General features: G+C 48.5%; 1 protein-coding gene across 4 annotated transcripts in view; it reads right to left on the reverse strand.

The window, feature by feature from the left end:
* USP47 (ubiquitin specific peptidase 47) overlaps window positions 1-21912 on the reverse strand; it is a 1403284-nt gene that overhangs the window by 1012844 nt on the left and 368528 nt on the right. The window lies entirely within an intron of this gene.

A 21912-nucleotide genomic window follows, 5' to 3' on the forward strand; every position in this document is an offset into this window, starting at 1 on the left:
GATTCAAAGCCTGTGTGAAGGTCCCCATACCAAAGCAGCAAAAACGTAGGCCTGCGTTCAAGAAGTGTTACCGTACTGCAGTTCTATGAATCAAGTAGATACTTACTCATACTCTCATTTCGTTATTAACTCTGAATGTGGGTAGGCTGAAACTATTAATTGATGTAGAATTCATTATAATATTTGAAGACTAGTGAGCCTCTAAGACACCTAATTGTGTGATGGATGAGTAATGGCCTTTTTTTTAATACTTTTATCCTGACCCCCTCTTCTAAGAGGTATGGAAGAAGAGGATTGGAAGAATTTCTGTGGAATAACTAATGGGAAATTATATCTATAGGAGGAGCGACGAAAGGAACCTCTATTTTGCTGAAACTGAAGTGCGCCCATAGATTTAGCTGTTTCTGTATCTTTCTTCATTTTGTCTACGATTGAGTCAACTGCTGGACCAAAACAGGAAATCTGGGTTAACTGGTTGGTTGAGGATTTTGGATTGCACCTCGTTTTTAAAACCAGAGATGCGTAACCACGCATGCCTGCGTAGTAATACACTAGTATTAATGGATCTTGCTGATGTATCAGCTGCATCTAGCGCACATTTAATAGAGGCATTAGTTATGAATTTGCCTTCCTGAATGAGGTTGTTAGCTTTAGCTTTAAAAGGTTCTGGTAAATGTTGCAGCAAATCTTCAAGTTCATCGTAATGCGCTCTATCATAGCGTGCTAATAAAGCCTGTGGGTTTGCAATCCTCCATGAATTTGCAGCTTGTGAGGCCACCCTCTTGCCTGAGGCCTCTAAGATCTTAGACTCCTTGTAAGGAGGGGGAGCATCTCCTGTTTGTGAGTTGGCTCTCTTTCGGTCGTTTGCCACTACGAGAGAGTCTAAAGGTAATTGGGATTTGATATAGGCAGGGTCTGAAGGGGCCGCCTTATATTTCTTCTCTACTCTGGGATTGAGTACACGCGCTCTGGCTGGATCTTTGAATATGTCAGGCGCATGTTTAAGTACCCCTTCTAACATAGGAATTGTCCTGACATGTTTCTCAGAGGTAGGAAAGGTGTCAAATAAAAAGTCCTCTTCTATGGGGTCAGTGTGCATGTCCACATTGTGATATTTTGCTGCCCTATCTATTAATTGATTGAAAAGAATGGTGTCGTCAGTAGGAGACGGTTTTGTAGGGTATGTGGATGTGTCTGGGATGGGCTCTGGATCATATGGATTGTTTTGGCCATCCAATGGGTTGTCTTGTGCATCAAGATCTTGTGGCTCATCAAAATTGCCACGAGGATCTACTCTCATGTTCTCTTCCTCATCATACTGTGAATGTGTAGGAGAGTAAGGCACAAAAGGCATATTAGGATAGAAAGGAGGAGGAGTAAAAGGTCTTGAGGGAGATGTCCCAAAGTCTTTTTTCTTTGGAGGAACAGGGGAAGGAGTGTCCGTGTCCAATGGTCTCTTTTTTCGATGATAAACTGTAAGCTTTCCTGTTGCAGGGTCTATGTACAGTTTAGACTGTTGCTCACTCACAGGATCAGGATGGAAGAGTTCTTCCTCAACTGTCCGTGGCCTTGGCGCTGATGTTTTTGGCTTAGTGACTAGTCCGTGACTTTTTGGCTCGAGAGCCTTAGGTCGTGGAGCTTTTTCTGGTTCGACTGTTGTTTTAGGGTCGACAACTTTGTCCTTGTCGACGTTCTTTGGTATTTTAACAGTCTCTTTTGGTCCGGCGACCTTCTTTGGATCAACGACCTGTTTCGGATCGACCGGAGTCTTTGGTTCGATACATTTGTCTTGTTTCTTGTGCTCGACGACCTTTTTCGGCTCGATGTTTTTGCTCGAGTCGACAGCCTTTTTTGTGTCGACGGCCTTTTTCTTTGGGTCGAGTATCTTCTTTGGATCAACGACCTTTTGTGGCTCAGAGCTCTTTTTCGGCTCTACAGGCTTCGGCTCGACAACTTTCTTGGGTTAGCCGACTTCTTTTGTTCGAGAACCTTCTTCGGTTCGACGATTTTTGGGTCGACAACCGTCTTCGGGTCGACGACCTTCGGTTTGACAACCTTTTTCGGGTCGACAACCTTCTTGGGGAGAGTGTTACCCGGGCCAGGTGTATCAGAAGGCTTAGTCTTTGGCTTGGGAGCCGAGCCGGAAGGCGGGGCTTCTGAAGTAACTTGTCGATCTCGGCTAAGGCCTTTAGGCAATGTGTCAACCGGAGCCTTTTCTTTTGGGATAAGCGGGGTCGGGGGCTGAGTACTCACTTTTTGCCCCGGCGTGATCTGGTCATCGGAGTCCGATTGGTCAACAACGGTGACGATTTCTAAATCAGAGTCCGCCGCTTCAGGGAGGTCGTGTTCGTTCTTGAAAATGTTCTCCGGTTCGGGTGCCTGCCGCTGCATCTCTTGCCTAGTGGCCCGTCGATTCCGGATGGTTTTCCTCGAACGGAATTGGGCACACGCTGGGTTAGTTTGCTCGTGGTGGTCTGACGACAAACACTTGTTGCATACTGTATGTTTGTCAGTATGCGGGAATTTTGCGTGGCATTGTGGGCATCTTTTGAACGGACTTCTTTCCATCGACAGCAGTCCCACGTGGCGTCGAAAAGGCCCAATGGCCCGCGTCGACGACCGGATCGAGATTGAAAGTTTGATCGAGTCAAGGAGTACCGAACGAGAACAATACCGTCGAGGTAGAAGGCCTTTTGGCCTTAGAAAGTAGGTTAGTTTCGATTCCGAAGTTGGAGTATAGGAATAACATCCGAACCCAATGGCGGAAAAAAACAATCTGAGGATGGAGAAGATGCCCATGCGCACTGTAATCCAGGGGAGGAGTCACCTATCTCGGGATACTTCGAAGACTCTTCCAGGACAACAACGTGCAATCATCCGGACCCAACACTAGGCGGCGATCTATGCACAGATATGAATTCAGCAGCCCACATGCCTCGAACCTAAATTTCCTTGTAAAACCATATAATTCCTGTAATACCAGTCTAGCCATACGGCAACGGCGACTCTTGGGTCTTTACAATCATAAGAGGAGCTCACAATATGAAGGTTTTGAGTTTATCACAGGCTTCAATAACCTCCTCTGAAGGAAGAATAGGATCCTTCAATTTCTCTGTCCTATTTGATCCCATCCCCCCGAATCAAGATATTCACAAGGTAATATCAGCCAGGTGCTCATCCTTAATGAAAGGCACAGTCCAAGCAGGAAGGCACCACATGGTTGGTCCAAGCAGTTCTACCAGAATTTTCACCCATGTTTTTTCTTGCAACATTCTATAGTTAGAATTTGTCTGTAGTTAGAGCAGAGATATTCTATGGGCATTAAGCCTTCTCTGATTCAATGTGCAATAGCCATATTTTGAGCTTGCAGATTGACTTATCCAGTAAATGGTCATTTTAGCAAGTGCCCTATACTATGACAAGCATTTAGACATCAAGGTGCTCCTGTGAAATTCCACTCAAACATTTCTCAATTCCCGTCTTCAAAGTGACACTGTCTTCGATAGACATTGAGCACAATCATTTTCTCGTACCCACACATTTTAGCATTAGTTTAACACCAAGCAATCAAAACAACAAGGAACGTGCCTATTTTGTAGATCTTTAGAAATATTGGTTTGTTCTAAATGTCCAAGGCAAATGGGTATGTCATGTCTGATATGTTTGCGTTCAGAATGGGGACTGTAATATTACCCAGCCTATCTGTCTGTTATGTGTCATTGGTCCGCAATGCCCCAGGACAGACTCGACCTCAGATAATTTTTTACTCAGCTGGTGAATAGTGTGAGTGGAGTACAGTGTCATAGACAAGGAAAAGTAACTGGACAGGTAAATTGCGATGCTCGGGGACGTAGGGACACCTTTTGTCCTCTTCACCAAGGCCCAGGGCGGATGGGTGCAGAGGTGACTTTCGGTGTCGGAAATGGCTTACCGGAGCAGGTCATGGTTAATGGGGGTCTCTGTGCCAAGGCTGCAGGCGGCTTTAGAGAGTTTGGGAGGGATCAGTTCACAGTGGACTCTTCCTGGAACTGGCAGGCTACTTGGACCCGGGCAGGAGGCATCAGGTGCCAAGGTGGAACCAGGGGCAGGCTTTGCTTTTTTTCATGTCACAGTCTTTACTTTGAAGAAGACTGCTTTGTGAAGAGGTCCACTGTTCTCTGCAGATCTTGTTCTTTATCGAAGGCAGGCAGTCCTCCCAAGGGTCTGGAGATTGCTGGGCTGCAGGTCAAATTGTCTTTTGGCGCCAGAACATCTAGAGCTGCAGACAGGCCGGTAGGTCTCCGCAGTCTTCCCTGCTGGTGCGACTGTGGTGTCCGACTATTCTTAGGTCATCAGAAACTGAAGTTCAGGGCTCAGTGGGGCCACCTTAATATTACATTTAGGGACGGTTAAAGGGAGTGCCAGGTAGTAGCCAATGGGCTACTTACCCTAATCGTGACTACACGCTCTAAATGCTCACTCCAGGTGGGGGGGTGGGCATATCCCCGTTCCCGATTGGAGGAGTCACACCATCTTCGAAATGGTGGACACTGAAAAGTGTACTTCACCTCATCTTCAACAGCTGAAGGATGAAGTTGGCAGGGGGGGGGGGCAAACCTCTATTCTTTCTACGTTTCCCCACCTGTCCTCCCACCAAAAAGGGGGTGAGGACAGGAAGGAAGCCTGCTCCCTCCAACATGAGAGGCTGGGGTTGCATGACAAAGGAGGGAAGGCCTTTGAAGTTCTCCGCCAAGGAGGGCTCTTCCTGACAAGGGGAGGTGTGAACACCTCCACCCAAGAAAGGTTTTTTTCTCGGCTGCAGAGGGTGCAGGCTCCCTCCCAATGAGGTCAGATCGCGGTCTGGTAGTGGCAAGCTGGGCTCAGGCCAGTTTTAGATAAATCTGACACAAATCAGTGCAGGTTTATTATGCATTGGTACCGAACATCCCATATTTCAGAGAAGCCATCATGGAGATGGGGAACTCGTAATGACGAGTGTCCTGCTCATGTACTTACTATGGCTTGCCTGGTCACCTACAATATCCAGGAGTCTGCAAGGATATTGTGGGAGATATACTGCACCCTGCCTTAAGGTGGAGGCCTGCTAGAGGGGTGTCTTACTTTTATCTCATGCAGTGTGTATGGGCATGGCACACAGGGATGTTTGGCTTGTCGACTCAAGTTTTGTCTCCACCAAGACATGCAGGCTGCAGTGGCAGCATGCATGTGCTTGGTGAGGGGTACAATTTATGAGGTGAAACAAAGAAAAAGTACGCAGTTTCTGGGTGAAATATGGGTTTACCGAACACAACCAAGACAAGTGTGTCTGGTGGAGTATATATAAAACAGGGGTCTAAAAATAAAGGAGGAGGGGGATTCCTCCTCTCGGAACTAGGGCTCTCACACACCCAGAAAGATAGGTGTCATGCGTCATCATATGAGCCTGCTGCTTGTTGGGCCGGCGCTGCAATGTCCAACGGGCACCCTTAAAGGGGCTCTTTATTGGAGATCTTTTGTTCCTTGCCGTAAGGGTGCAGTGGGGGTGAGAGGGCCTAGTCAGAAGTAGATGTGTGTAAGGTGGTTTAAAATAGGTTAAGGATTCCTCTGGAAGACTTTATTCTGCTGGGTACCTTACCTAAATGAAATATTAATGGAAGGGTAGTTTGTACTGAAAAATAGGTGGCAGAAAACCTACTCTACTCCCAGATGGTCGACATGTTTCTCGCCTTGCAATTGTCAATATAAGATCAGTGGCGATTCTTCAGGACCGTGCAAAAAAACAAAATCGTGAAAAAAAGGCTATCTACGTAAAAGAGTGGTAAGAGTACTATGCTACCTGCCACTGTCAATCGCCTAGGGGAAGTCCTCCTAGGGAAGGGAGACCACCTGAAATACAAAACAAACAGGGAAACAATATATATATAATAATAGAGGCACAGCAATCCTGAGTTTGTGTTTCACTGCTCATGGGATATAGTGCAAGTAATTATGCAAGAGCAAATAATATTAAAAAGCGCTTTGTACCAGAAGGGTGTCCCATCCATTAGTGACCATCTGGTTGACATAACGCTATTGCAAGAAAAACAGGGAGCAGATTCAACACCAAAAAATACAGCACTGCACCCGAAAACATGACTGTGCATGAGACTCACCTAAAGTAGTGTATATTCTGGCCTCATCTGGTGCAGAGGTTATTAAGACACCCAAAAAATGGTGTCACTAAAAAAGGGGAGAGAAGTCAAGGTCATGGAATGACGGAGGCAGGCAGGTCCGAATGCATAAGGTTTGTAAAGACCGGAAGAACCTGTACCCCAGGAGGAGAAGATACGGTCTCTCACATCATTAGGCCTGAGGGGTCTTGAAACAAATCGGGTGAAAAAGTAAGGGGTTAATTGCAAATTGAAACCCTCTTGATGCCTCACTTCTAGCCCATTAAGAGGTCCGGAAGGGACGGGAGGCGTCAGAATCCGCCAGAGGTAAACCTGACAGGGGCGGTTCACAGCAGGGGCAAAGCTGAGCCCCCATTAGCCGAGCGGGCTCGAAAGGACGCAGTATTATCAGAAGAGGAAACTGCCGTGAAGGCGGGAGCATGGGTAACAGATGCAAAGAACCGATACTCCCCGTCTCTGAATTCAAAAAACCAACAGTGTCAAAGTAACGGGGAAGCAGCAGTCACCAAAACATGTAAAACGTGCACCCCCAGCACACAATTTATGAGGAACTTATATGTGAGCTAAAGGGGTGCAAATCGTGGAAGTAAAAGGTACAATTTCCGGAAGGAGATCGGGCACAGAGGACCTGTTTGCCAGGGACCCGGTGCACTTAAAGTCAAAACATCATTTCCCAGGGGAAAAGTGGGGGTTAACCATGTCCAAAAGAGGCACTTTCCTACAGTAACATTTTTGGTACATAGTGTATGCACATGCTTTGTATAGAATGTAAAGCAGTTCCCCCTCCAAAAATGAAGTCTAGCTAGCAAATAACCTATGTTTGGAACAGCGTCCTGCTTCGCAGGTCTCCAAAATCGTTCTCCACCCCATAAATGCTGTGCCAACAGAATACCTTTGTTATGAACTGCCCAGTGCCAGACATCCTGAACCAGTGCAGAGAAATAGGGGAATGGGTTCCTCCCTGCTTCTGGGTGGAATGCACTGTTGTCAGCCTTTATGAGGACAGTCTTGTCTTAAATGAGTTTGAAGAAGGCCTTGAGAAATAGACGAATGGCTAGAAGTTCTAGGTAGCTGATGGGATGCCCCTGGAATGAGGTATTGTACAATTATGTTGATGAGGTGAGCATCCCAATGAGAGACGATTAATAGTCACCTGTGGAAGAGTGTCTAGAAGAGGTCAGCCAAGCAACAGGTTGTTGCTGTTCCACCAATGCAGAGAGCGCTGAGCCCCGGCCACCACAAACACTAGATTTTTCAAGTGCCCTTTCGCCTGTGACCACTGACTCGTGAGGCACTTTCGTAGAGGTCGCAACCTAACATGTGGCACTATTACAATTCACAAGGCCATCATCCTCAGTTTCATCACAGTACTTGTAGTGAGAGGACAATATCTGAAGAGGAAGCAGCTGTTGCAATGCCACCACCCTCTGTTCACTGTAGTGTGCTTTACCTGGGACAGTGATTAGAATGGAGCCCAAGAAGAGCTGGATCTGTGATGTCTGAACTCTGATGGCAAACCCTTACCTTGATCACCCATTTGTCCAGGTATAGAAAGAGGAGTATGGTACTCCTGCAGAGGTGAGCCACCACAACTGCTAGGTATTACTCTATCACATGGAGTCGTAGTGAATCTGACTGTAACACCCTGAAATGGCAGTGTCGTACAACAATGGCTACAACAGGACCAACAAGCAATGGTAGCGGTGTTATGCAGGGGATGTGAAATAAGGGTTTGTCAGGTTCAGTGTGGACATGAAGTTGCTTTGGCAGAAGAAAGTGTTTGGGGAGAAGGAACTTCTTTAGCAGCCCGACATCTAATACTGGCAGATGGAATGGAGCCATCCTTTTTGGGGATAAGAAAGTAGAGGGAGTACACTCCTCACCATCTCTGGCACTGGGACATCGGTTTAAAGGCACTGTTGGTAAGGAGTTCCTAGACGTTTGAGGTGGTCCAGGCTAAGAACGTGGGGGGGGGGGTCTGATGTTGAGTGGTGTGGTGTGGTGCTTAAGACAGTACCTTTTGTGTAGGAGAGAGCGCCCACTGATCTGAGGTGATGTCCTACCACCAAGGAAGAAGCATCCAGCCTTCTGCTAATATGTAATGTGTGCTTGGGGGATGGATGATTCGTCACTGTTGGCTGAGGTGACTCACCCCAAACCGCCTCTACTTCTTCAACAGCCAACACTCTTGAAGCCACCCCGTTGAAGTTGTTGGTCGGTTGGGGGGGGGTCTCGAAAGGGCTGCTGCTGGTAATCCCTGACCTGAGGCTGCAGCTTTGGCACCGCCTCTACTCTGCAGTCTGCGAAAAGCAGACATGCGACTAGAGACTTCGCAATTTCAGTGTCCTTCTTGATCTTGTTGAGCATCTGATCAATATAGGGCTGAAGAGATGGTATCCATAAAAATGGACATTGATGAGGTGTTCAACCTCAGGCTGGACTCCAGAGATTCGAAGAAGATGCTGGAGTCAAATGACTTGGCAACAGTGTCAGTCGCATCCAGGCTTCCACGAAAGCTGGCACCACTTTCCACCTTGCACTCAGCAAAAAGCTCTTAACCCAGCTTCCTGTGGGGCTCAAGGAGGTGCTTGATGAGCTCCTCTGTCTCCTCTCAATGATCACGGTCATATCAGAATTGACGATGTGCCTGTGAGAGGCGGCCCCAGTGCTATGTGCTTGTCTGTAGGATTTATGAGCTTAGATTCCTTGCTAAGGTAGAGCCCCCTTTTGCTTGTTGTATTCATGATCAGGGAGTCAAGGGGAATCTGACCTTAGATAAAGACATGGTTGTCAAGAGCGGGCTTAAATTGTTAAAGTTGTAAGTGGCCAACCTTAGCATTCTGTTCAACAACATGGGAAGGTACTGAACTGTCCTCTCCTTCTAGGACAGTCTCCAGGAGGAAGACATAATTGTCTTGCAATATATGTATTCATGAAGCTGTTGTGTCTGAGCGCATCACGTCACGTCCAAGGAAGAGCTGCAGTTGGAGCAGGAGCCACTACAGTCGTAGCTGTTGCCACCAACGGAGTACCCACCCCCTGCACTGAAAGTTCTTCCACCCGTGGAGTCTGGGTGGTGCACTGGTGAATTGTGGTAAGAGTAAGTAGCTGCTCATCACCGATTCAAGCAAAGACAGCCCTAGTACTAATGTTGTGTCCTACTGTGGCTTCGCCCCGCTGCAATCACCAATGGTTATTATTGGGGACAATAACAACCACTCGCCAGAAGGCAAGAAAGCTTTAAGCGGGGGAGGAGCCAAGATGGCGACCGGGATGGCTGCGTGAACGCTCGGCTCCGTGAGCCCTCTCACCCCGCACGTATATCCTGGCGGTTATCCTGCGCAATAATTGTATGTTTGAAGTTGGCGAAAGTTACCGTCCACTTACCATCTGCTCCTGAGGCTTCTCCGTGTGATAGACCCGAAGTTCTGTCCCTGACTGTTTGGCGGCCTTCAATGTGCCGGAGCCGCGATCTCGAGTGAGGAGAATATCCGGCCGCGACTGCAACAACAGCGGCCTCTGGCTGCGGTGGAGAGCCGGTCTGTGGGAACCTGAGATCCGCTAGCCACAGGCGACAGTGCCGACCTACTCCAAATAGCAGGTTGCCCCTCGGGTGGTGTGCTACAGCAGGACCGGTGGAGCCCATGATCCTCGGCCCCCCCTCGGTGTGATGCCAGGGCATTAATAACTTCGGGCATTAATAACTTCTCCCGGGACAGACGGGTGCCTTGCGGGGAGCGGCAGAGATTTTGTTTAGCCCTTTGGTGACCCTCCGTTGAGATGCCTGCCTTGATTTTTGGGGTCCTCCTGTGAATCCTGTTGCGTCCTGGTAAAGGCCCGGCCCTGCGGTGAGATGGGGAAGGAGGAGGCCGTAACGGCCGGAATGGCGGATGGCGCCCCTTTCCGCGCCCCCCATCCGGGCAGAGAAACCGCTGTACAAGAGTCCCGGGGGCCAGACACGTGAGGAAGGGCCCACATCCAGAGATGTCCTGGCTGCTTTAACAACCCTACATATGTCCCTGATCCGAGCGGCCCGGGACCTGGGAAGGAGGATGGCCGCCATTGTTATTCCACCGCTCCACGTCGACTTGGTTCAATCTTGTGTGGGCGCCGATCTGCCCGCTTCTGTGCCACCGACGAATGCCTCCGCTACGTTAACATCCGTAGAGCCGCTGATAGACTTGGTTCATGTGACTACTGTGGGTACACCGATTGCACGTGTGATTGACTCATCGGGGCCATTGTCTGCTCGGCGAGTGGCGGAACGACATCGATCTGTGTTTTGGGCTGCATCGGCGGCGCCTCATCGCTTGCTGCATTGTGTGATTCTCTTTCCATGGCTGGCGAAACTATGTTCGGATTGGAGGTTATTGTCGGTGTCGATATTGACCCGGGCAGGTTTCCGCCATGCATCTTCGGCGGGGGTCTGGTGGTTAACTTCCCATGGAGCAATGACAATTTTAGAACTTCCTGGAACATTTGGACCCTTCCTTTTATTTTTGTAGGCCGGTTAAGACCGAGACGTACGTTGGTGCTATGGATAGACGGGGCCAGGGGTGAGATCGTTTGGGACGTGGTGGGACTCATTGTTGGTTGATGGTGATTTCGGGGACACTCAGCGGGGTTATAATTGATTGTGCTGTAAGTGGTTACTCTTTTTCGTAGTCTTTTTATCATTGCTATCAGATTATTGTTGCATGCGGTGGTGGGAAGGTTCCGGATGGCCGGTTCAATGGCCCTTCTCCAATACTTTCTCTTCTTTTTTTTCCTTCTTCTTCTCTATATTTCGGGTTTCTAATTAGGGCGACAGGCACGCTGCTGGGGGGGGTAGGCCATAACCTTCTGCAGGGGTGCAGGGTGGGGGGGTAGGGGTATGGGATTGTTATTTTGTCCTTTCTTTGTCTTTATGGCCCTTTGTCCTTTTCTTTTCGATGTCGTTGTCTTCTCTGTTTCCTATAGTGTGTTTTCCTTTGTGGGCTGGGGCGCAGCTTGCAACAAACTGTATGTGTTTTTATAACTATCCTGATTCAAATGCCCTACCCCCATTACTTCGAATGCAAGTGCACTGCTGGCGGGTTTTCTGCTTCATGATTACCATTGTAGGAGCGTGTATGATTGTACGGCATTGATTTAATCTTATTTTCCTTTATTGTAAAATGAACCTTCTTGGATCCTTATTTTCACATCGTGCTTTTCCTCTTATATTCTATCCTGTATGCTCATCAGACCTTGATTTCCGTGCCGCTGTATTTTTCTTTGATGTGTGGCTCTCCTTTCGACTTATATAGTGGTTGTAGGCCCATGGTTGTATTTCCTTACTGACACAATAAAGGTTCTTTCAAAAAAAAAAAAAAAGAAAAAGAAAGCTTTAAGCCAGCTCCTCTCCTTGACATGGACTGTGGATTACTGGCAGCCACTGGGCATGTTTCCACAAGCAACTTAAACAGCCCAGAGGAGACAAGTTAAACCACATAATGCAGACTTTACAACTGTAAACAAAGGTCACAACGAGGAAGACCTTAAATCAAGCCTATCAGCTTGCAAGACCCAAAAAAAGTCATGAAAAAGATGTATATTTGCCAAAGCCTATTTATCCCATTATTTCTTTCAGCATGCTGCAAAGGCCATTAGCGTTAAATGTGGTTGCCTTAACCCATGCTAAAGAGTTAAGTAACATCCCGTACCACCTATGAGGAACACAAGTCTCAGTGTAGATCAAAACCACATAAATTCACCTGTAGTAAGAACTAGATGAGAATATTTTGGTACTGGTAGATACCTACTAGTCTTCAACGCCCTCAAATGCCGCCCTCAAATGCTTGCTTAATTAGCACCTTGTCGACATCCTCAGCTCAACCAATTCTTGCAATAATGACCTCAATGTGCAAGACCCTTCACATAGCAGCCAAGGCTCTAACTGCCCAGACCACAAAAATAGGCAATAAGACCGACTTTGCGTGATACAACTAATCACATTTCAACAATCGATAACAGAATGCATGCAAAGGACGAAAAAAGTGTCAATCATTATGAAGCGGCCTCGAAGAAGGATACCCATGCAACTACAATGAGATCCTATCTAAATTAAGTGATGTTCTGGAAGTCATTAAGTCTATAACAAGCATTTACAATGCAATGGTTTCGCCTTTGGAAAAGTTAGAGCTATTGGCATTGTAAATGACAAAATTTGTATTTATGTGTTGGTTTTGAAAACAGATAAATAAATGGCATTGTCATTTACATTGCCATTAGCTTAATCTCTGCAGTCACTCTGCACTCCCTAGCCCTCCCTCGTCACTCTGCACTCCCTCGTCACTCTGCACTCCCTCGTCACTCTGCACTCCCTCGTCACTCTGCACTCCCTCGTCACTCTGCACTCCCTCGTCACTCTGCACTCCCTCGTCACTCTGCACTCCCTCGTCACTCTGCACTCCCTCGTCACTCTGCACTCCCTCGTCACTCTGCACTCCCTCGTCACTCTGCACTCCCTCGTCACTCTGCACTCCCTCGTCACTCTGCACTCCCTCGTCACTCTGCACTCCCTCGTCACTCTGCACTCCCGCGTCACTCTGCACTCCCGCGTCACTCTGCACTCCCGCGTCACTCTGCACTCCCGCGTCACTCTGCACTCCCGCGTCACTCTGCACTCCCGCGTCACTCTGCACTCCCGCGTCACTCTGCACTCCCGCGTCACTCTGCACTCCCGCGTCACTCTGCACTCCCGCGTCACTCTGCACTCCCGCGTCACTCTGCACTCCCGCGTCACTCTGCACTCCCGCGTCACTCTGCACTCCCGCGTCACTCTGCACTCCCTAGCCCTCCCCAGTCACTCTGCACTCCCTAGCCCTCCCCAGTCACTCTGCACTCCCTAGCCCTCCCTAGTCACTCTGCACTCCCTAGCCCTCCCTAGTCACTCTGCACTCCCTAGCCCTCCCTAGCACTCCCTAGTCACTCTGAACTCCCTAGCACTCCCCAGTCACTCTGCACTCCCCAGTCACTCTGCACTCCCCAGTCACTCTGCACTCCCCAGTCACTCTGCACTCCCCAGTCACTCTGCACTCCCCAGTCACTCTGCACTCCCCAGTCACTCTGCACTCCCTAGCCCTCCCCAGTCACTCTGCACTCCCTAGCCCTCCCCAGTCACTCTGCACTCCCTAGCCCTCCCCAGTCACTCTGCACTCCCTAGTCACTCTGCACTCCCTAGCCCTCCCCAGTCACTCTGCACTCCCTAGCCCTCCCCAGTCACTCTGCACTCCCTAGTCACTCTGCACTCCCTAGCCCTCCCCAGTCACTCTGCACTCCCTAGCCCTCCCCAGTCACTCTGCACTCCCTAGCCCTCCCCAGTCACTCTGCACTCCCTAGCCCTCCCCAGTCACTCTGCACTCCCTAGCCCTCCCCAGTCACTCTGCACTCCCTAGCCCTCCCCAGTCACTCTGCACTCCCTAGCCCTCCCCAGTCACTCTGCACTCCCCAGTCACTCTGCACTCCCCAGTCACTCTGCACTCCCCAGTCACTCTGCACTCCCCAGTCACTCTGCACTCCCCAGTCACTCTGCACTCCCCAGTCACTCTGCACTCCCCAGTCACTCTGCACTCCCCAGTCACTCTGCACTCCCCAGTCACTCTGCACTCCCCAGTCACTCTGCACTCCCCAGTCACTCTGCACTCCCCAGTCACTCTGCACTCCCCAGTCACTCTGCACTCCCCAGTCACTCTGCACTCCCCAGTCACTCTGCACTCCCCAGTCACTCTGCACTCCCCAGTCACTCTGCACTCCCCAGTCACTCTGCACTCCCCAGTCACTCTGCACTCCCTAGTCACTCTGCACTCCCTAGTCACTCTGCACTCCCTAGCCCTCCCTAGCCCTCCCTAGTCACTCTGCACTCCCTAGTCACCCTGCACTCCCTTGCACTCCCTAGTCACTCTGCACTCCCTAGTCACTCTGCACTCCCTAGTCACTCTGCACTCCCTAGTCACTCTGCACTCCCTAGCCCTCCCTAGTCACTCTGCACTCCCTAGCCCTCCCTAGTCACTCTGCACTCCCTAGTCACCCTGCACTCCCTAGCCCTCCCTAGTCACTCTGCACTCCCTAGTCACTCTGCACTCCCTAGTCACTCTGCACTCCCTAGTCACTCTGCACTCCCTAGTCACTCTGCACTCCCTAGTCACTCTGCACTCCCTAGTCACTCTGCACTCCCACTACTCTGCACTCCCTAGTCACTCTGCACACTCACTACTCTGCACACTCACTACTCTGCACACTCACTACTCTGCACACTCACTACTCTGCACACTCACTACTCTGCACACTCACTACTCTGCACACTCACTACTCTGCACACTCACTACTCTGCACACTCACTACTCTGCACACTCACTACTCTGCACACTCACTACTCTGCACACTCACTACTCTGCACACTCACTACTCTGCACACTCACTACTCTGCACACTCACTACTCTGCACACTCACTACTCTGCACACTCACTACTCTGCACTCACTACTCGGTACACTCACTACTCTCCACTCTGCAGTCACTACTCTGCATCACTACTCTGCACAGTCACTCTACACACTCACTCTGCACTCTGCCTTGCATCGCCTTGTGCAACGTACAGACAACGCAACACCTTTTATAAATCCGGGCCTCGGTATTCAATTTTACACAGAAATCAACTCAGCAAACACATTCTGCAAAGTCTGCCTTCCATCCAACATAAACAGCTCCACGCCGACTGCAGCCCCACAGCATGCAAATTAAAAGGTCCACTAGATTGTGGAATAAGTGATTGACTCTGGACAGTCACCGAGGGCAAAGGAACTCAGCCACGCTGTGTTGTGACCAGCACAACACCGGGGATGCAAAATCAGCAGAACAATACTTCCGCGAAAAGAAAGCCGTTCAATTCCTGCCCGATTGTAGGAAGGTGCCCAATTTCATACGATATCCCTTTTCCCTGATGCGGCGGATATGTAAGAGTGCTATTTGCGTTATATTGCGGAGCTCTGAAGATATTGAGTCAGCCACTACCTGTGAATGGCTGATGGTTGGTCGCCCGTGGTAGTCTGAAAATTGTGTGATAGGCAACTGCCTCTGCAGGACAGGGAGGGCCCGAGGAAGTATCTATCACTCGTCCACCTTGGGAACGCTGGAGATTCTGTGACAGGCTGCCGTCTGGTATGGCTGGGGTAGAGTCCTTCACATGGCAGGCTCACCAGGCTGTGGTGGTAACTCCTGCGCTCCCTATAGGTAAGCCAGGTATAGTGCACTGTCTGGCACCACCGTGAATGCAGGGACCTAATTCTGTGCAGGGAGCCCTACGTATGCAGCTCTGTATATGCAAGCGGAGGAAGGGTGGGGGAGGGCAGATTCTGGAGTACAGGGCTAATGGAGCAGCAGATGGCCCACTCTGTCAGCCTCCCATCCCCCGGCCACACCGCGGGCAGAGGCGGCCTCCCTGCTTTAAAATGGGGGGTTTGCGACGACCTCAAGGGAGTGTCGGTGGTCATCTGCAATGCGATTGACCCCTCCGCTTCGAAGGGCAACCCCCCGGAGGAGGGGTACACGCGTCCAGTCCACGATGACTTATTCGAGAGACTTAATTGGTTACTATAGCGCCACATTCTGCGTTCCTGCAGCTTCAGAGCGCTTTGATGCAGCACAGTACATACACAGAGGCATCGTGCGTGTACCGGAAGGAAGATGAACAGACAAGGGGTCATTCGGGACAAAGCAGAATTGCATATACCAATAGCCCATGACAATATATACAACGCAAGAGCATTCAAGTGTCTCATGAAGGATGTTGCAGATACATGTATAAGAACATGGAAATTGTATTTAAGAAAACTCATGTACATTTCATCTTCTAAGATGAAAGCGGAAAGAAGGAATTGTGCATGAAATGTGTAATCATGTGCTGCTAGGAAGCAGTGCAAACGTACTATTCTTTTTATGGCGTCTAGAAACGACACCGAGCCAGGTTCTAGGCGCTGTCAATCTTGGCAGAAATGGGAAGTGACTGTGGGACCACGGGAGATCACGTGTTAAGCACCGTGCAGGACAGATAGAAGTAGGGAGGGAGATTCCAACGTGGCCATATCATTGTGTACAGGATGCAGGCACCCTATATATGCATACATATAACATGACAGAGCTGCAGAATTCAACGACCCTTTCCGCGCAGCAGCTGCCCCTATAACAATCATTACAAGTGATACCCTGTTCCCAAATACACATCCCCCGCCTTTGTAGACGAGACACGTCTAAGGGGCGGGATACTGGTACATGTCGCTTTGTATACACGCACGCGCACACACACACGACATCTTTCGGGTTATAAAATATGACATCTCTCAGGGTCTCAACCTTGCACACATGGGTGGGGTGGGGGGGGGGGTGGGGGCAGTAAATATGTCTCAGGTAAGACACCTAATATTCGGGTACAACCAGCTGCTAAGTATGCCCCCCCAAATAGAATTATCTGTATCTGACTTTGCTTATACACACACTATTTGCTCGCGGTGCAGCAGTTCTGCACACGGTTGGCGGCGTAGGGAACGGGGCGGGGCCGGGCCGCCCCGTTCAGTGCCCCTTTAACGCCACCACAGTCAGATGTTACACACACACGGGTGGTTTGCTAGAAGGAGTAGACAGGTCTCCGGTACCACGAGCCACACAACCGGCGATCCCAGCGCCACCATTTAGCAGACAATAGGGTGGCAGACGACGGGGGCGGGTCAACGTGTCCCAATTGTGTCCGACAAAGGCAGCTGCGTTTATCTCCCAGAGAGGGGTGCACCTCTCCGGTTGTAAGCCATGCTCTGGCCTCATGCCTCCATTTTCAGACAATATGGTGGTGGTGGGAGGGAGAGGGCGGGCGGGGGTTTCTTGGTTAGCGAGGAACGCCAACTTTCAGCAGCAGCTTCCGCATCACGGGCAGCGGGAGGGGGAGGGGGGCAGGGGGAGTGGGGACCCGGACAGCGGGAGAGGGGGGGGGGGGGGCACACGGACAGCGGGACTTCTTCCGGTGACGGTCGGCTTCGAGGAATGACCCAAAAAAAGCACAAAAAAACAACAAAAAAAGCACCGCCCACCGCCGCATGACGTGGACAAAAGCCTAAAATTCTCGGGAACGCCCCCGAATCTGCTCCGGCTATGACGGACAGATCTCTGTTCCAATGGCTAGCCTCCGTTTATGGAGCTAGCCAATGGAACAGAGAGGCGGTGACCAAGCCACATTACTGTTCGCATTAGATTTCGCCTGCGCGAAACGCTGCTTGCGCAGCTTTCGACAGGCGAAACCTAAAAAGGACTTTGGGGTGGCAGATACTCCCAAGGCAGTCTTTAAAACCCAGATCGCCACTACAGAACTTACAAACGATGTTATCTCAAAAGATAGGACGTGTAGTGGCTCATCTGCAGCTTGCCAACCTATACATCTAGGACCTGAAGCCCATCATATCTACCTCCTCAGGAGGTAACACCATTATGCTTGATTGTGAATTCGATGGGGGCTTTGAAAAGAGGGAAATGTCCGAAAGAAGTTGGGAAAAACCCTGGATTCTGATCACGAAAACAACTTGAATATGAATCACAAGGCAATTGTGCTAACTAGGTATATTGGGGAATCAGCTCTGCAAGATCCAAGAGTAGTTACACAACTTTAAGTGAGCATCTTGGTAGACTAGTCACAGCAAACACCATTTTACCAGCTTTGACCGGCTCCCCCTCAAAATGCCTCATATCTTGCAAAAAACACACTCATATACAGAGAATTCCAACGGGATTAAGAGCCCCAAACACATCCTCTTTCAAAGCCTTCCCATGCTGTACAAACTAGCCCAATGTCCATTTTGGACCATAACATGCCCCAAATGTTGGGAAGTGTTGTCTGGGGGCAAAGTGTCCCCACAAGCAGACAACCTCCTACCATAAGGTAGGAGCAACTGCCAGCAATGATGACGTTCCAGCCACCTTATCCCACTGTATTTGAAACATCTTTCATCAAAAACGACTCAAAGCAAGCCCCAGACAGCTACTTAAATCAGGCAGGGGTCCTAGCAGTACCCTCTGCAATGCATCGTTTTTCAACAAAATCTGTGAAAATCTTAGATTAACTGTTCGTGCTGTTGAGGTGGTGGATCATATATTCCTGCGTTTGCCTGATGCAGCAAGCACAAACCCATATTCTATTAGATCTCACCAGCGGTGCCTACTGCATCTGCACCCAGCTATTCAAGATCCCAAGTTACTTCAATTAAGTATCTCCAATCTGAGCCATTGCCACAGACCGCACAGAGTTAAGTCAGGGCCACATACTTAGCTGGAACATCATAGGGCTAAGGCTGAAAATAGAAGACCCGGTTTGGGACATATTGATCAGAACAAACATTTACTGTTTCCAGGAAACCTGGTCAGTTGGCGACCCGGACTTTGATGGGTATGTAACTTACAAACAACACAAAAGCAGAGACAGGAATGCCAAAAGGTTGTCTGGCAACTTGGGTTCTAATAAACATCCATGCAAATTAGAAAACTATAAAGTTAATGCAAATATCCTACTCATAAGAATTGCCAGTGATATGCACAAAATCGACATCGTTAACAACTATTATCCCCCTGGAAATACCAAGAATTATCTTTCCAAAATCAATGATCTGGAGCTGTACATTACCAACATAAGGAAAAAGTTTCCTGAGACAAACACCCATCATTGTCCCGTTTTGCGAGTCCCTAATAGCGATTATTAAGGAATCGCTATTAAGGACTTGCAAAATGGGACTCATGTAGAAATCGCAATTTTATGTGCGATTTCTACAGCTTCCTTATTTGCGATTAGCAAATTGCTAATCGCAAATAAGGAATGACTCCCCATACATTCCTATGGGCCCAAAGGCCCATAGGAATGAATGGGGAGTCATTCCTTATTTGCGATTAGCAATTCGCTAATCGCAAATAAGGATGCGATTTCAAGGGTGCCAGGGGTGTCCAAAGGACACCCTGCAGCACCCCTGAAATGTAACAGTAGACTGATGTTGCGCACACACATGTCCAAAGGACATGTGTGTGTGTAACATCCAACTTAGAAAAATGCAATAAAGTGCATTTTTCTAAGTTTTCGCTATTTACCACGAAGTCAGACTTCGCGGTAAATAGCGGCCAAAATTAGCGAATTCGCAATTCAGAAATGGATCATGAATTGCATTTAAGGAATCTCAAATAGAGATTCCTTAAATGCAATTCCTTGCAATTTAGCGAGTTCGCAAATGCAAAAATTGCGCTCGCAAAGGGCCAGATTCTGAGAATCTGGCCCTTTGCGAGACGATTTTTCGTTGATGAATCTGCCTGAAAGTTTTCATATAGAAAAAATTTTAAACCACCCACCATAATTGTTTGTGGAGACTTCAATATGGACTGGACCCGGACAGAATGGTGGTGGATGTGAAGCTGTGTAGGCAAGAGTCCATAAGGGACTTCCCAACTGGATGCCCTCAAAACAAGATCATCTACACGTGGCAGAATCCTAAGTGATTTTCTATAGAGGACTGAACTAGGGTCTCTGAATGGGCGTTCCGCATCGGACAGTCCCAGGCAATAAATGCTCAAAGCTGGCAAACATTCCAGCTTTTTTGACTGATTATAATTTTTTGGACATGAAGTCCAGAAATATTAGTTTGACATGAACAGTATCAGGTGGTTAGAGTGACCATGGCCCTCTAGGGCAACTTTAAACCTGGGGTTGGAGCACGAGCATGAGCCGGAAGCAGTCAAAATTTGCAGCTAATCTAACCTCATTGCGAAGTCATCACGTGGCAGGCTGGCTGGTTCTTAACCAAGCCAATAAATCATGCGATGACCAATCACTGGAAACAAGAGCATGATTACTTCTTATTGCTACATGATCAAATTGAACCAGCTGCTTCATCCAAGCTGGCAACTTCTTTGGATACAACCTCTAAATAGCTCTAGTTAGTAGATCAACCATGCTTTCCAAGCTGGACTCTAAAGTCAGCGTACAAGCATCACATGGTTTGATGCAGATTGCTTCAAATTAAAAATGGTCCTGGTGTTGGCTTTACACTCCAGAAAGAATTCTGCAATGGGGGGAACAAGGTTTCCTGTTGCTAAGGAAAGATTACAAGCAGTTGAATAGATTGAAAAAACTGCACTTGCATGTTAAAGCCTGGTCACAACTTATGGGTGCAATTCAAGAAAACAACACAAGTCTGTTCTGGAACTTGATCAGGTGGGGCTGCGAAAGAGCTCTGAGAAAACTTGAGTCCGGAATCATGGCTCAGTCATGGATTGATCATTTTATGGCTGTATATAATAACCCAGTATGGCATAGTAACCTGACGAAGCCGGGGCTCTGTCCACGAGCGCAGTTCAAGAATTAGTATTGAAAAACACTGTGATGTCAATACTGGAAATATTATGTGTCTCAGATCCAGAATTTGCAGAAAGTGAAGTCCAGGCTGCCATTCTCAGCCAAAGATTTATGAAAACCCCCGGCCCAGACAGAAATCCATCAGACACTTATCGTACTAACCTAACTATTTGGAGTTAACTGCTGTGTATAATGCTATCTGGGAATTTTAGAAAGTTCCAGCTTCTTGGAGAGCTGCAGTCATTGTGCCTCTGCACAAAAAGGGTCTCCGGAATAATCCATGAAATTACTGCCCAATTTCTCTATCGAACAGTGCAGGGAAAATCTACAATTAATTATTGTCATCTCGGCTAGAGGCTTGGCCCGACGGTCACAAGATTTAGGGCCTGATTTAGATCTTTGCGGATGGATTACTCCATCACAACAGTGACAGGTATCCCGCAGACTGAAATATAAATCCCATAAGATATAATGTGATTTATATTTCCGCAGACGAGATATCGGTCTTCGGCCCTTTTTCTCCAATTCAAGCTGGATTCCATAAGTCACAAAGCATGATCAATCAATCAGGCAGACTGTACACTGGCTGCGTAAAGTACACTTTCGTAAAACAATCTGTGCATTTCTTAATATTTATCTATCTTAGAACAGCCTTTGACTCTCTGGACAAGCATGCCCTTTGGCAGGCCTAGAAGGAGCAGGGCATTCATAACAAGTCCCTGTGTGCCATAAAGCTGCTCCATCAGAATAATTCAGCTGTGGTGAGATTTAGCACCACGTGAGAGTGCACTCCAAGCTTTAGTATAGAACTGGGAGTGAGGGAAATGCACGCAGCCGGATCATTTTTAGTTTAACCTATTGATCAACGATGTGGGCATCCAATTATAAGCATTAAATCTGGATGTCCCCATGATTGGGGCGGAAACAAAACAAAGATTTTGCAGTTTGCTGCTGCTGCCATTGTCCTACTAGCCTGCATAGAACTCTCCAATTACAAACTTAAGGGGTTTGAAACTCAAAATAAACGTCTCAAAAACTAAATGTATGCAGGTCGATTTGTGGAGCAGCTTGAAAAATTCATTCTGAGTTCATAACCAGCCGTTGGACCAGGTTGACTTCAATGATTATCTAGGGATAAGGTTCTACACCAATTTAACCTGAGGTAAACAGATGAAGAAGAGTGAACGAGCATGTTCCAGCAATCAAATGCTGTCCTTTGTTTCAGTAGCAGTGTCGGCAGAAGATAGATTAAGCCAGCACTACAGGCTTACCAGGCGAAAACACATGCCATAGGCTTGTATGGGACCGAGATATGGGGAACAGCAAGCCACCAGGACTCCATAAGATTGAAAATTTATTTCTGCAGTGTTT

The sequence above is a fragment of the Lissotriton helveticus genome, chromosome 3_1 (assembly GCF_964261635.1).
Source record: "Lissotriton helveticus chromosome 3_1, aLisHel1.1, whole genome shotgun sequence".
NCBI lineage: Eukaryota > Metazoa > Chordata > Amphibia > Caudata > Salamandridae > Lissotriton > Lissotriton helveticus.